This window comes from Colius striatus, chromosome 1, assembly GCF_028858725.1.
Source record: "Colius striatus isolate bColStr4 chromosome 1, bColStr4.1.hap1, whole genome shotgun sequence".
NCBI classification, from domain to species: Eukaryota; Metazoa; Chordata; class Aves; order Coliiformes; family Coliidae; genus Colius; species Colius striatus.
In genome coordinates this window covers 27,644,092-27,657,367 of record NC_084759.1, presented here as the reverse complement: position 1 = coordinate 27,657,367, position 13,276 = coordinate 27,644,092, and the positions used below count along the sequence as shown (strand labels likewise).

The 13,276-nt window shown below is 43.2% G+C and overlaps 1 long non-coding RNA gene across 1 annotated transcript in view; it reads right to left on the bottom strand.

Moving 5' to 3' along the window:
- Positions 1–330: 330 nt before the first annotated feature.
- The window catches only part of LOC133625241 (uncharacterized), a 30,290-nt gene continuing 17,344 nt past the window's right edge, over positions 331–13,276 (bottom strand). Inside the window, exon 3 of the long non-coding RNA XR_009818550.1 lies at positions 331–1,268. This is a non-coding gene — a long non-coding RNA (uncharacterized LOC133625241). The remainder of the gene's footprint in view (positions 1,269–13,276) is intronic.

Sequence of the window (13,276 nt, the reverse complement as noted above, 5' to 3'; positions counted from 1 at the left end):
TTGCATGTTACAGTGCTGGTGGAATGGGCCTGGTGGAGCAGGGCCTCAGGGAGTACCCAGGCTTGGGAGTGACCACATGTCCAGGAAACATGCTACATGTGTTCCCAGAATGTGTTGATCTAATTTGAACTTGATTAGGTTGTCCTAATTACATCTTTTTCTTTTTTGTTTTTACTTTTAAATGTGAATGTTATTAAAAAGAACTCTGGACTGTTGTGGCGATAGAATAAACACTTATAAAAGATGTGAGCCCTTCAGCTTCAAGATAAAATCCAACCAGAATATTATGACAATTGGGAAGAAACTTATCTCTGCAGAGAATGCAATTGCATAGTGTTACTTCATTGTACACTCTGCACTCTGCTCTGGTGCTTAATATGGGCAAAGGCTGTGTGGTCAGATCCCCCAGATCCATTAAATTATCTGGGTTATGGAATTCACTGCTACAATACGTAGTTTTAGGACAAGCCTAGCTCTTACTCACCGTAGTGGAGAAAGGGTTTCAACTCCTGCCGGAGAGCAGCTCTGCAGAGAGGAACCTGGGAGCCCTAGTTGATGATAAACTAAACATGAGCCAGCAATGTGCCCTCGTGGCCAAGAAGGCCAATGGTGTCTGGGATGCACCAAGAGTGTAGCCAGCAGGTTGAGGGAGGTTCTGTTCCCCCTCTACTCTGCACTGGTGAGGCCTCATCTGGAGTCCTGTGTCCGATTCTGGGCTCAAGAGGAACAGAGAACTTCTGGAGAGAGTTCAGCGCAGGGCTGGACTCTTGGTCCTTGGGCTGGACTCTCGGGCTGGACTTTCAGTCCACAAAACAGGCAACTCATCTGTCTGAGTTGTGGCAATGGGGGGCCATATTCATCGTCTCTCTTTGTAGCCCATTGATCTTTTACTGAAAGGGACAAGTGAATAGTCACTCCTTCTCCACAGTGGCCAGCATTTTGCAGACCTCTATCCTATTTTTCCTATAGTACTCCTTTCCACCTTCTTCCCATTCTCCTGGTACAGGTTAGTGTCCCCTCAGAGGGCCAGCTGGGATTGTCCCTTGCCCTGACAGTGTAGGGTCAGCCCCATTCACTTACAAAATGACAACCAACTGAATTAATATGGGTGGTTTAGCACTTGTTTGGGGAAGACAACCTCTGTATCTGGTTCAGTTGGCTCAGCTCTGGAGTCAGGACTCTGCAGACAAGGGCCAGGGTGCTGCAGCCTCTTCCACCAGCGTGGCTCTTCCTGTGGTGAACACTTGAACAAACTTAGGTGTATGTTCCTAGGATATAAATACAAAAATATTTTCACTCTTGTACGTGTCATTCCGGGGAGATGTTTTGCCCCTCAAAACCAACCTTTTTACATAACACCAACTAAATACACATTGCACCTAAGTGGAGATACTCTGTTAGAAGTAAATGTGCTTATAAGCATTTGGAAGTGTAAAGGTGATATTTATAAAGTGACCAGAACACCCACTATGTGCTGCATAAGCCAGTGAAAATAACAGCTGCTGAGTTTTATCAGCTTTAGAGCACCACAGGAGCAGCACACAGAGCGGTTCATCTGCGACGTGTAAGTCCTGAGCACAGCTCACTAATGCTCTGCTGTAGCTAAAGGCAGGGTAATCATATAGAGGCTATAAGTAGATGATAAAATGAGTAGCAGTTTTATGGCTTTTCAAAAGTTTTCTCCTAATATCCACATCTGTACTGTATTTGTGAGAGTGAAAGCAATGAAAATTCCTGCAGGTCAAAATAACTTTATTCTTAAGAGTATACCTAGGGTGTTGTCTTCCCTCCGGCCCAGTGGTAAACATGTTGATGTTGGAGTAAAGAAAGGGCTGGTATTTTTCCTGAATGAGTGAAACACAGCTTTATCATTCTGCATTAACTGTTTCGGGTGCTGTATACATCTTTTTTTAAGCAGTACCTGAATTCTTGTGTGTTTTAAGTCATAAAAGCTTTTTTTCAAAAAGAAGTTCAGAAACCACTATGAGCTACACAGAAAATCTGGGGAGTAAAACCTGACAGGAACTGAAGAAAAGAGTCCTGAAACTCAGGAGGAACAACCCCATGTACCAGTACGGGCTAGGGATTGACTTGTTGGGAAGCATTCTGTGATGCATCAAGAAGATTGCGGCCAGCAGTTCAAGACAGGTTCTGCTCCCCCTCTACTCTGCCCTGGTGAGGCCTCATCTGGAGTCCTGTGTCCAGTTCTGGGCTTCCCAGCTCAAAAGATACAGAGAACTTCTGGGGAGAGTCCAGCGCAGGGCCACCAAGATGATCAGGGGACTGGAGCATCTTCCTTATGAGGAAAGGCTGTGGGAACTGGGGCTGTTTAGTCTAGAGAAGAGGAGACTGAGGGGAGATCTCATTAATATATAAAAGTGTCTAAATGGTGGGTCTCAGGAGGTTGGGAAGTCTCCTTCTCTGGAGGTCTTCAAGACCTGCCTGGACATGTTCCTGTGCGACCTGATCTAGGTTGACCTCCTTCTGCAGAGGGGTTGGACTAGATGATCTCTAAAGGTCACTTCCAACCCCTAATGTTCTATGATTCTATGGTTCTAGGGCCTCATTGAGCTGAAAAGCTCTTTGGGGAAATGTTGTATCCCTTACCTTCAATGCCTCTTTAGGGAAAAAGCCTGCTGCCGGGAACATTATTTTGTAGTCCTACTATTTTGGGAAATGCAGGTGCTGGGTTCCTGGCTTTTCTATGAAAATTTAATCACCTGGAGTGATAGTTCTGTTCTCAGAACAATTTCTACCACAGAATGGCATTATTTTAAAAACTCTTCTGGGTGTCTAAGGAAAATTTGCATTTTCCTTAGAGGCAACATCATGTTAACTAATCAAAGCTGCAGTTCAATGGACATGAAGATCTATAAAGTGACATGAGTGCTAAAAGATATAGTCCCACTTTCTTTCAGTCTCACCTCACATTCCTGTTTCTGCATCACCTCCTGCTTTGTAGTTGTGCAGAGAATTGGAGTGAGAAGCTGATCTCGGTTTAAACATACCCATCAAAAACCTAACCTTGAGATGGACTCCGTCCCCAGGGAAACTCATTTTGCAGACATGCAGGCTGCTTTGCTTGCACAGGGAGAGATGCTGTGAGGCAGGAACAAGTGATGGGAGATCAGTGACTACTTTTCTTAGCAGTCCTTTACAGTGTTCATCAGACTGCTGGCACAACTAACCTAACATCAGCAATAATAATGTCAGCCAGGAATGAAATTAGCCATTCATTTATTTAATCAAAACTACCAATAAATACAGTCTTTTGTCTTTAGAAACAGGGCTATGAGGATGGTTTACATTTTTCTGAAAGCCTAAATACACATTGTTTGGTGTGGAAGGGAGTTGCAACAGGTTCAGCCTCACCTGTGCAAGCTACAGTTCACTTCACATATGTGCTGAGGGATGGTTCACATGTTAAGAGCAAGTGACTCATAACTGGACCTTCTGGGAAACACTACAGGTTCACCTAAATTCAGCAAGGAGTTCAGACAGGAAAGCTTAGAAGAGCTGAGGGACTTGAGCTTGTGCTGCACACCGGATATCAGGTGGCAGAAGGAGAAACTGACTAGGACCAGAGGGGCCTGGAAAGGAGCCTGGCTTTGTAGGGACAGACCTGCAAGGCTCCTAGTGAGGATGTGAGCTCGCTAGGAAGGTGGGAGGAAGTCTCTGGATAATTTTGAACTTTGCATTAATGAAGCTGGCTTCCAAAGGGGGAATGTTCTTGGGAAAACAGGAAGAGAAAGAGGTTGAAGCTGAGCCAAAAGTTAGGCTGGGCGAAGAGCAGGATTCATAAATTTGTGCACAGCTTTTTACCCGCTCTAGTAAGATTTTGGTCATGAAAGAAAACCAAACTTTCACATTTGGAATCTGCATATCAATATGTGAGGAGTTCATATGAGTAAATGCTCATCTGAGCAGTCAAAGGAGATATTGGCTGTTGGTTATGAGTTAGCAATTGCAAACAGCAAGCTGTTACAGTCACAGGAGGAAAATGGCATACAAATATTCCACCGTTAAAGAAACAAGGTTGGGTCAGGTGGATAAGATGGATAGACATTTTTTGTCTAACAAAGGAAGCAGGAGTCAGGCCTTCAGAGTGAGGTGTGGATGAAGCTACATAAACACTAATAAATCCTGCTGTCAGTATTGTACAGTTGCTTGCTGTTTATGCATATGGGCTGGGTAAGGGGTCTACTGAGTACACACTTAGCAGTAGATTCCTAACTTTAAACAAAGCACATTAAACAGAGTCGTGTGGTTTTCCTGTTGTCAATGGATAAAGAAGAAACCTCACAGGGTGACATATTCTGTTGTCAAAGTGCTATAAATTATATGTCTAGAAGGATGTCTCAGACCAGGTACCTGTTTTCTAGGTGGCTGAGGTCAGGTAAACGAATCCCAACCACAGAATCTACTTTTCTTCAAAGTCTTCGTGGAGTTTTCAAAGTGCAAAATGAATGTCTGAGAAGCTGAATGTAGCTAATATTGATCTGTAAGCACATTTCCATCTCCTCAAAAAGGATTTCTTTCTGCTTCTACACATCTTGCACATTTGTGATGGCAGCTCCCATTAGATTTGGCCAAAAAGGTATTGTTTTGCCATTGGTGCTCCCACGGTACATGAGTTCATCTGAGACTGATGTTTGAAACAAGATTATGAGGGGTCAATTCATTGAGTACAATTTGTTCCAGATCTTTGCAGAAATATATGATGCTCTTGAGCCCATACAGATGTGGAGCCAACAGGGAGCTGTCTGGCTATGCAAGGTTTTATATATTTTTCAACTAAATCAGAAATCCAAATGCAAAAGTCAGCACTCAGGGATGTCTGCATGGATTTGTGACTCTCTTGTCTGAGTTCTAAGGTTATAAACCAATGAACGGATTAAACTCACATGTACCCTTTTTTTTTCTTTATGTGACAGATGTAAGAGGAATAACATTGCTCATTTACAGAATGAGAGAACACTTCCATGAAAAAGGTTTCTTCAAACCATTGAGGTAAAATCCTGGGCTTTTTGAAGGTAATTTTAGGCTGGTTATGATAGCACTCGGTGTGACCATTTTTCACAGGAAGTCATCTCTTCTGCCAACTCTTATGGCAGAAGAGTATTTTATAGGCCCTCATCCACTCCAGCTTAAAAATACCTAGAAATGGGATACATGCTGGCAATCTTGGAAAAAAAAAGCTGTTTAATAAAACTGTTAATATAATTCAGTTTATTCAGTTCTTTCAGAAAGCCATGTGTGAAAGAAATGGAAGACAATAGAAAAGTGATGCTCTTGGCAGTGAGTACGCAAACACTGTGTTTGCTTGAATCCACAGAAATGGGTTCAAGGAAGATTATATAGTTCCATATACGTGTACATTAAGCTCCTGAATCCTGTCATCCCCATCCCTCTGACCCTAGTGCTGCCCTCATCAGAGGTGAAAATCAAAATCACCAAAAGCTGATCAGGTACTCAGCCAAATACATGTGGGTTCTGTCTCACTTGCAGCCAAGGCCTTGTGCCAGAAAGAGGGGGCACAGACTTGCAGCAGGCACATCCTAGGGAAGCAGAAGCCTTATCAGCAGGAAGAGGAGAACAAGCCTGGACCTCTGGCCCTGGGGAACGTGGGCCAGTGGTAGATACCTTACTACTCATACTTGCAATTGCAGTTGCAGGAAGAAGAAAATGCCAAATTACTGTGTCCCACTCTACCTCTGCTCTTGCTGCTGAAGAACTGCTCTGAGCTGAAAGAGCAGCACAGGGCACTTGGCAGGCAGCGTAAGCTCTCTTCATGTCTGCGTACAAGCAGCACAGCTTAAATTTATCAGTGGTGTGGAACATTTGGCCCAATGTCACTTACAAGCAGACTCTGTTTGCCTGCAGATGTTAAGTAGAGGCAGCAGACACAAGTTGTGCAGTGCCGGCTCTGTGGTGCCAAGGAGAGGAGGACCAGGAGTGAGCTCCAGTACTGAGTCCTCTATTACCCTCACTGCTTACTGGTTTATTTTCTTCCTGGCTCTATTTTGGACTTCTTCAAATAGGTCTGTCCAAAACAGTGCCCAAACATAGTTTTAGTCAAGCCTGTGCCACCTTTTCTTCTCTCCATTCCCTATATCATTCCCTGATGATATTTCAGCAGGTTTTTCATCCTCAAGCACCCTCACATGCTTTTACACTATAGTCCCAAGCATCAAACATGAACCTCACAGTCTTGCTGTAAAAACATTACTCTGATGGACTGCAGACTTGGCCTGCATTATTTTAGAAACTTTAATATTAAAGGGTTACACAGAACAATGATGACACCTGAGGGCAAGGCACATCACATGAGGCCTGCAGGAGATCTTGAGCCAAGGTGCTATGATTACAGTTTGCTCAAGAGGAGGCTTGTCCCATGCGGTGTGGATGAAACTCAGGTAGTGTCTGCTACATGGGCTCTATAAAACCAGGCAGACCTTGTCCCAGGGTTCCAGACTGACAGAAATTGGATAAGGTGACATTTATTCCGGCTTTCAGATGGTGCCCTGAATTCCCTTTAGCCTCGGTGCTCTCTTTAGTCTAGAGTGCCTTTCAAGTGAACCCCAGGTTTTCTTGGCGTTGTGGTTGTTGTCACTGCTGGGAATGTGTCACCGCTGGGAATGTATCACAGACCCTACAGCTGGGCCAATGCTGGTGAACACTGTATAGGCCTCTGGAGTCCACACTGGGGAAGCTCCATAAAATAAAGTCCCTGAACTCTAGGGTCTCATCAGCATCTAATCACAGAAGAAGGAAAGCTGTATCTTTTACAAATGGCTGGGAGAATCCAGGATGAAAATGTGAGGCAAAAATAGGGTCAGCCTGAGAGAAAAGTCTTATATTTGGAATTAGTTTTTCAGTATTAGGAAGAAGTGATGACAGCCTGTTCACTTCCATCCAAATCCCTCTGTCATCTAGTCCTGGGAGAGGAGCAGGGTCTCTACATGGGGCACACTGTATTTTTAATCCAATTATAATATGGCTCATTCCCTTTCCTACAGCTCAAGCTGAAGCATGAATACAATTAGACAGGAACTGAGTTGAACAGTCAGAGCCATAAACTTGATGGTTTGGATAATTTAGATGGGAGTTTCCTTGGGGATTTGCTGGAAATGTTGAAATTCATGTTTTGGTTTTTGTTTTTTCTTCCAAAGATAAAAATGAAGACTACAGCTTTTTTCCAAAGGCAGTAAATACAGAGCTAATTTCTCAAGAAAGAAGAGCATGGTGCAGGGTGGTGCATGGTCTTATCTTGCCAACTGCGGTTTGCAGGACCAGATGATCTCTAAAGATTCTTTCCAACCCCTACCATTCTGTGATATGCCCTAGACCCATGAAAGTGCCCCAAGTCTAGCATTACCTGTTTTCACATGGCATTTTTCAATCAAGTGTGTTACAATCAAAAGTGCAATTTCTACAGACAAATTGAAGAATGTGAATACAAAAACAAAGCCCACTAAACCCACAACCAACACAAAACTGTTGAACTGTTGAAAGTCAAGCGTGTGCTAAGGGCAAAGCCGTTAAGTCTGTCCTGCTGTCACTAACACTGGCCAGAGGAGTAGCATGACATGGCAGTATTTGTGTAGCTACATTGCTGGACCCTACTCAGATCAGAGCTATATCTGACCCTGACAGAACCTCACAATATAGTCCTTGAATTAGAAAACAACAACCAAAAAATCCCTCAATTGCTGGCAACTTCCCAGTGCTTGCTGTGAGTGATTTGCTTTTTAATGTTGTTATAAATTAACATCCCGTTACTATAATATGAAAAGAAACCCAAATTTAATTTTCTTTTTGCTGCCCTGTTAATTTAATGTAATATGTTTTGGGCAGATGAGCATTTAAAAAACATAATTCAACTAAAATGCCACAGTTAAGGCATGTCCCTGACCAAAGAGTTTCTTAGTACAGAAATCTAGACAAAACACAATGTCTCAATATTATTCTATGATTCTATTAAGTCAGCATGCCTAAAAATATTTGGGTCCTATTAGATGTGGTAACAGGGTTGGTAAAGCACGTATGAATGCTTTGGTACTCTTCATATAGGCAAGATGTTGTTGTTTTCTTAAATAGTTGGAGGAAGTGGTTAATTTTCCTATGTAGATCTTCATTTACACATTTGAAGTTGCAATGGCTTATTGGACCTTTTACAATGAATCCTCTGTATCTTCACTCACTTGAATGCCCTATGGTCAAACTGAAAGTTAGTTGGAGGAAGTAAAAAGTCCAAGGGTGTAATTTTCTACTTTCCATTACAGGAAAAAAAAAGGGGGGGGGGGGGGGGGGCAGAGGGAAACTTTAGGTTCTGGCAGACTTTATTTGAACCATTTCTAATTTTACTTACCTATAGATTCATACCAGGTGGTGCGTTATTTAGAGTTTATATTATGGATGGTTATACTTACTTAATGCAAGAACATTTGTAAAAAAGCCTTGCACTGGAAATAATACCCAGTCTATCTCTTCCCAAGTAGAAAAAAAACTTGCAGAACTCTTCCCCCCGCCCCGTCCCTTCCAAAGATCTGGGACTTTGTCCAGGTATCTGTCTGCTTTTGCTCTGAATTTTCCATCCAGAGCTTGTAAATATATGTAAAGCTAATTGTGTAGGTCATTCTCATGGCAGAGCTAGAGCCAGTTACCAAACCAGACTGGGCAGTTAGCTGAGCAGGTAAATGGGAAACCAGACAGAACAGTCAGACAGATGCCAGATTTGTCTGACTTCATCTTTGACTGCCACAGAACATACATTGGTGAATGAGTTCCAGTTCTGGGCCTCAAAAAGGTGGGGAGGAAGAAACGGCCTGAGTCAACTGCACCCTCCAAGAACGTTGTAGTGCTGTGAAATATCCAAAGACATTCACATAGGGTTGACAGATGAGACACAGGGCTACCTATGGCAGACCAGTGCACATCTCAGACAACACAGCACAGTTACATTTAAACAACAGCGTGGACTCTTTACTCTTTTCTTACAGTGACTTGTAATTAAATTTTCCAGGAGAGTTTAAATAACTCCTAACTAGCTAAATAAATAAACTCAAATTAAATATTTAATTAGAATTTCCCAAACAGAAATGTATTTTTCTTTCTTTTTTTTAAACAAAATCAGTGTTTTCCAGTCTTGGTTTTGCATAGAGTACCTTTACTTGTCTGGAAGGTCAGCCCAAGCATAAAATTCCCAACCAGTCCTAGGTTTAAAAAAGTGAGACCCTGAGAAGTACAGGCCGTGGCTTTTCACAGTATTTCATACTGACTTGTTTGTCTCACTGTTTATGTAGATAGGGGGCTGCTAAGAAGTCTTTTCTAGGCATTCCCATCTCAAATGTCTGGGACGTTTCTGACTCCTTCGTTTTGAAATCAGAGTGAAAGGATCCTTTCTGCTCTCTTTTCAGTTCTTATCATCATGCCAAAAGCTGTCTTGAATTATGCAGCTTTCATAAAACTCCTTGAAATGTGTTTATATAAGGACAAACCGTAAAAATTGAAGTGAAAGGACCAAATCCTGTGCTGCACTTACTCTCCGTTGACGAGGTACACAGGGAAAGCCTGAATGGCAGCATGTGAATAAGGGCAAAACAGAGATTAAATTATTCTCTAGGGGAGTAGAGGCACCATGGGCAGGCAATGCAGATTCCTAACATACTCCTCCATGGATTCCATATGTAAAGGTAGAAAGATGGTTTATTCAGGATATTTACACAAAATAAGCCTCGAACTTCTCACCTGTTTAGCTGACAGTGTTTTCACAGCAGTCAGAAAATTTGTATTCTGGTAAACAAAATCCATTTTTCTTCTCTTTAACAACTACTTTCCTCCTGGCTAGTGCATTAGTACTGCCCAATATGTCATGCATGCTGGGCCATGGCTGGGGAAGATATTGTGTGAGATTAAGTCCCCTGTGTGGGAGCTTTATCTTCCTGGGAGATAAAAACACACAGGCTTGTGAATGCCCTCCACAACTGCAAGTCTTGAAGACCACCAAAGTTCTTTTTCTCTAATGCTTTTGGCATTCTCATTGACAACTAAGTTATAAGCATATTTTAGTATATTTTTTTAAGCTAAAGTCTCTGCCCTCTGACCAAAGCCACTGAGACTCCTCCCCTTTTACTGGGGCATGGGTAACAAAGAATGTGAGGTGTTGAAAACATAAACCCCAGAGACTTAGGATCTCCCCAGAGAGGACAGATATTCTAATTGCTCCACCATTAAAACTTTTACACTTATCTTATAAAATGTGGGGCAGATCCACTATTTATGGAAGCTTGCAAAAGCATCTGTGGGAATTCATGCCAGAGGAGGGGCTGGGTCTAGAATTTGAGATGTTTTAAAGAGATCCTTAACAAAACAGAACTCAGCTCATGCTTCCAGGCATGAAAAACTACGTATATGAAACTTCAAATACTCATTTTGATAAACATTTAATTTATTATTGTATCAGAACTAATCAGTAATTTTGTGGAGGTGGGCTTTTGGTCACATTTGATGTTCTGTTTACTCTAAAGAAACTCAGAGGTCATTTTTGTAGGAAATTTTTTATACTAGGAAGCATAAATGTGGCACAACAGACTTTCCAAGGCTGGAACTGCCTATCCTCTGAATCTCTCTTATGAAATGAAAGCTCAGTCATACAATTTATACAGTTCCTCAGGCTTTCCAGGCATTTTTAGGAAAAGTTATAAGTCCATGTTTCACTCAAGAGAGTTTATCACAGAATCTCGAGAGTTGGAAGGGATCTCAAAAGATCATCTAGTCCAAACACCCTGCCAGAGCAGGACCTCCTAGAGTAGGTCACACAAGAACTCATCAAGGTGGGTTTTGAATGTCTCCAGAGAAGGACACTCAACAACCCATCTGGGCAGCCTGTTCCAGTGCTCCCTCACCCTCCCAGTGAAGAAGTTTTTCCTTATGATTCTTTGGAACCTCTTATGTTCCAGCTTATACCCAATTGCCCCTTGTCCTATCATTAGACATCATTGAGAACAGCCTGGCTCCATCCTCCTGACACTCTTGACATCTGCCCTTTATGTATTTGTAAACATTAATGAGGTCACTCCTCAGTCTCCTCTTGTCCAAGCTAAAGAGCCCCAGCTCCCTCAGCCTTTCATCATACGGGAGATGGTCCACTCTCTTCATCTTGGTGGCCCTGCAATTAACTCTCTCCAGCAGCTCCCTGTCCTTCTTGAACTGAAGGGCCCAGAACTGGACATAATATTCCAGGTGTGGTCTCAAGAGGGCAGAAAAGAGGGGGAGGAGAACCTCTGTCAACCTACCGCCCGCAGCCCTTCTAATACACCCCAGGAAACCATTGACCTTGTGGCCATGAGGGTACATTGCTGGCTCATGCTCATCCTGCTGCTCACCAGGACCCCCAGGTCCCTTTTCCCTACACTGCTCTCTAAGAGTTCATTCCCCAGCCTGCACTGGTACGTGAGATGATTCTTTCCCAGATGAAAGACTCTACAGTTGCCCTTGTTGAATTCCATCACATTTCTCCCTGCTCAACCCTCCAGCCTGTCCAGGTCTCGTTGAATGGCAGCACAGCCTTCTGCTGTGTCAGCAACTCCCCTCAGTTTAGTATCATCAGCAAACTTGCTGGCAGTGCCCTCTGTGCCCCCATCAATGTCATTAATGAATAGAGTGAACAGTACTGGTCCCAGCACTGACCCCTGAGGGACTCCACTAGATGCAGGCCTCCAACTAGACCCTGCCCCATTGATAACCACTCTCTGCCTTCTTCCCTTCAACCAGTTAACAATCCGCCTCACTACCTGATCGTCCAGACCACACTGTCTCAGTTTTGCTGCAAGGATGCTGTGGGAGATGGTGTCAAATGCTTAACTGAAATCCAGATAAACCACCTCCCCTGCACTACCACCGTTATAGCACAAAAAGATGTGGCACTAGCCACATCTCTACCCTCCCGCTCTACCTGTGGGTAATTGTACTGTAGAGGAGAACAGAGAGACCTTGCTGGCTCCAAGATCCTCTCTTGTAGAAACCATGAGGAGCACCTGGAAGACGTGGCACTCCCCAGCCACACCTGCCTGGCCTTTGTTCATCCTCCACTCTCACCCCAAGGCCACAGAAAGGGGATTATAAGGATCCTCAACTCTCTGCAGGGAAAGAGATTGGAACAGAAAAAGGCTGTGTGACTTTTTTGCCCTCCCTCATATCTGTTCATTTCCACTGCATCACCACAACACAGCACCAGCACAGGACTGACCTCCCCCCGCCCCATGGGGCTTCTCCCCTCCCACACAGAGTTGCTCTGTGCAGTGATAAGAAGCTTCTCTGCTTCTTTCTGTCTTATAAACAGAGGATAAAGCTTGGCCTTACGAATGTGACTTTCCCTGATTTTTGAGATACTGACACAATGCATATTTGCAAAAACTGTTCCTTCCTCTGGCCATCTGAATAGAGTGTTTGAGAGAATATTTATATTTGGAGATGGGAGATCAAAGATTTAGGCAAACAAAGGCTTCAACAGAAAAATAATAAATAGAAGACACTTGTAAGAGCTGAACACAGTTGAAAGCACAATGAATATGAGAATAAATACAGGTTCCTGTGCAGCTGCATGCTCAAAGGAAGAGACAAGATATCAATGCAGCAGTTAAGCACAAAGGCAATATGCTACAAACTGTTTATAAATCCATGCTTGTCAGGGTTTGCATGAGGCAGGATCTGAACTGAGTACTATCAAAATCTACTCATAGATGATCTCAGCCAGCACTCATTAAAAAAAGCAGGAAAAAAAGGAGCCCTCAGAAAATTCCTACTGAGGTTTGGAAGGACCTGGAACAAGCCCCAAAGACCAGAGATTATGTTTTTCCCAACCTTACACAGTTACCACAAGCACTTTGCCAGTCTGCTGGCTCAGCAAAGCCTTTCCCCTTTGGTACCAAGGACTATTGACCTATTGACCTGTCTTTGACTGAGTGGCAAGAGGTTTCAAAGGACGTCTTTTCTGCAAGGCAAGAGAACACACAGAGGTACCGAGAGATGAGGTGTCACTGGATTTGCAGCTAATATTTACATACTGGCTCTTCCCCATGGTAGTTTACTTCTGTCTCAGTAGGGTGTAGTTGCAATGCAATTAAACATAAAATCAGTTTGAGGAAAAATCCTTCCCAATCCCCTACACATATGCTCTCCCTCTGCTACCTCTCAACTTAGACTACTGCTGCATTCTTTATGGGGAAAAAAAAGCCTAGCAGTTTCATTCTCACATTTTGTTTCCTGCTCAGCC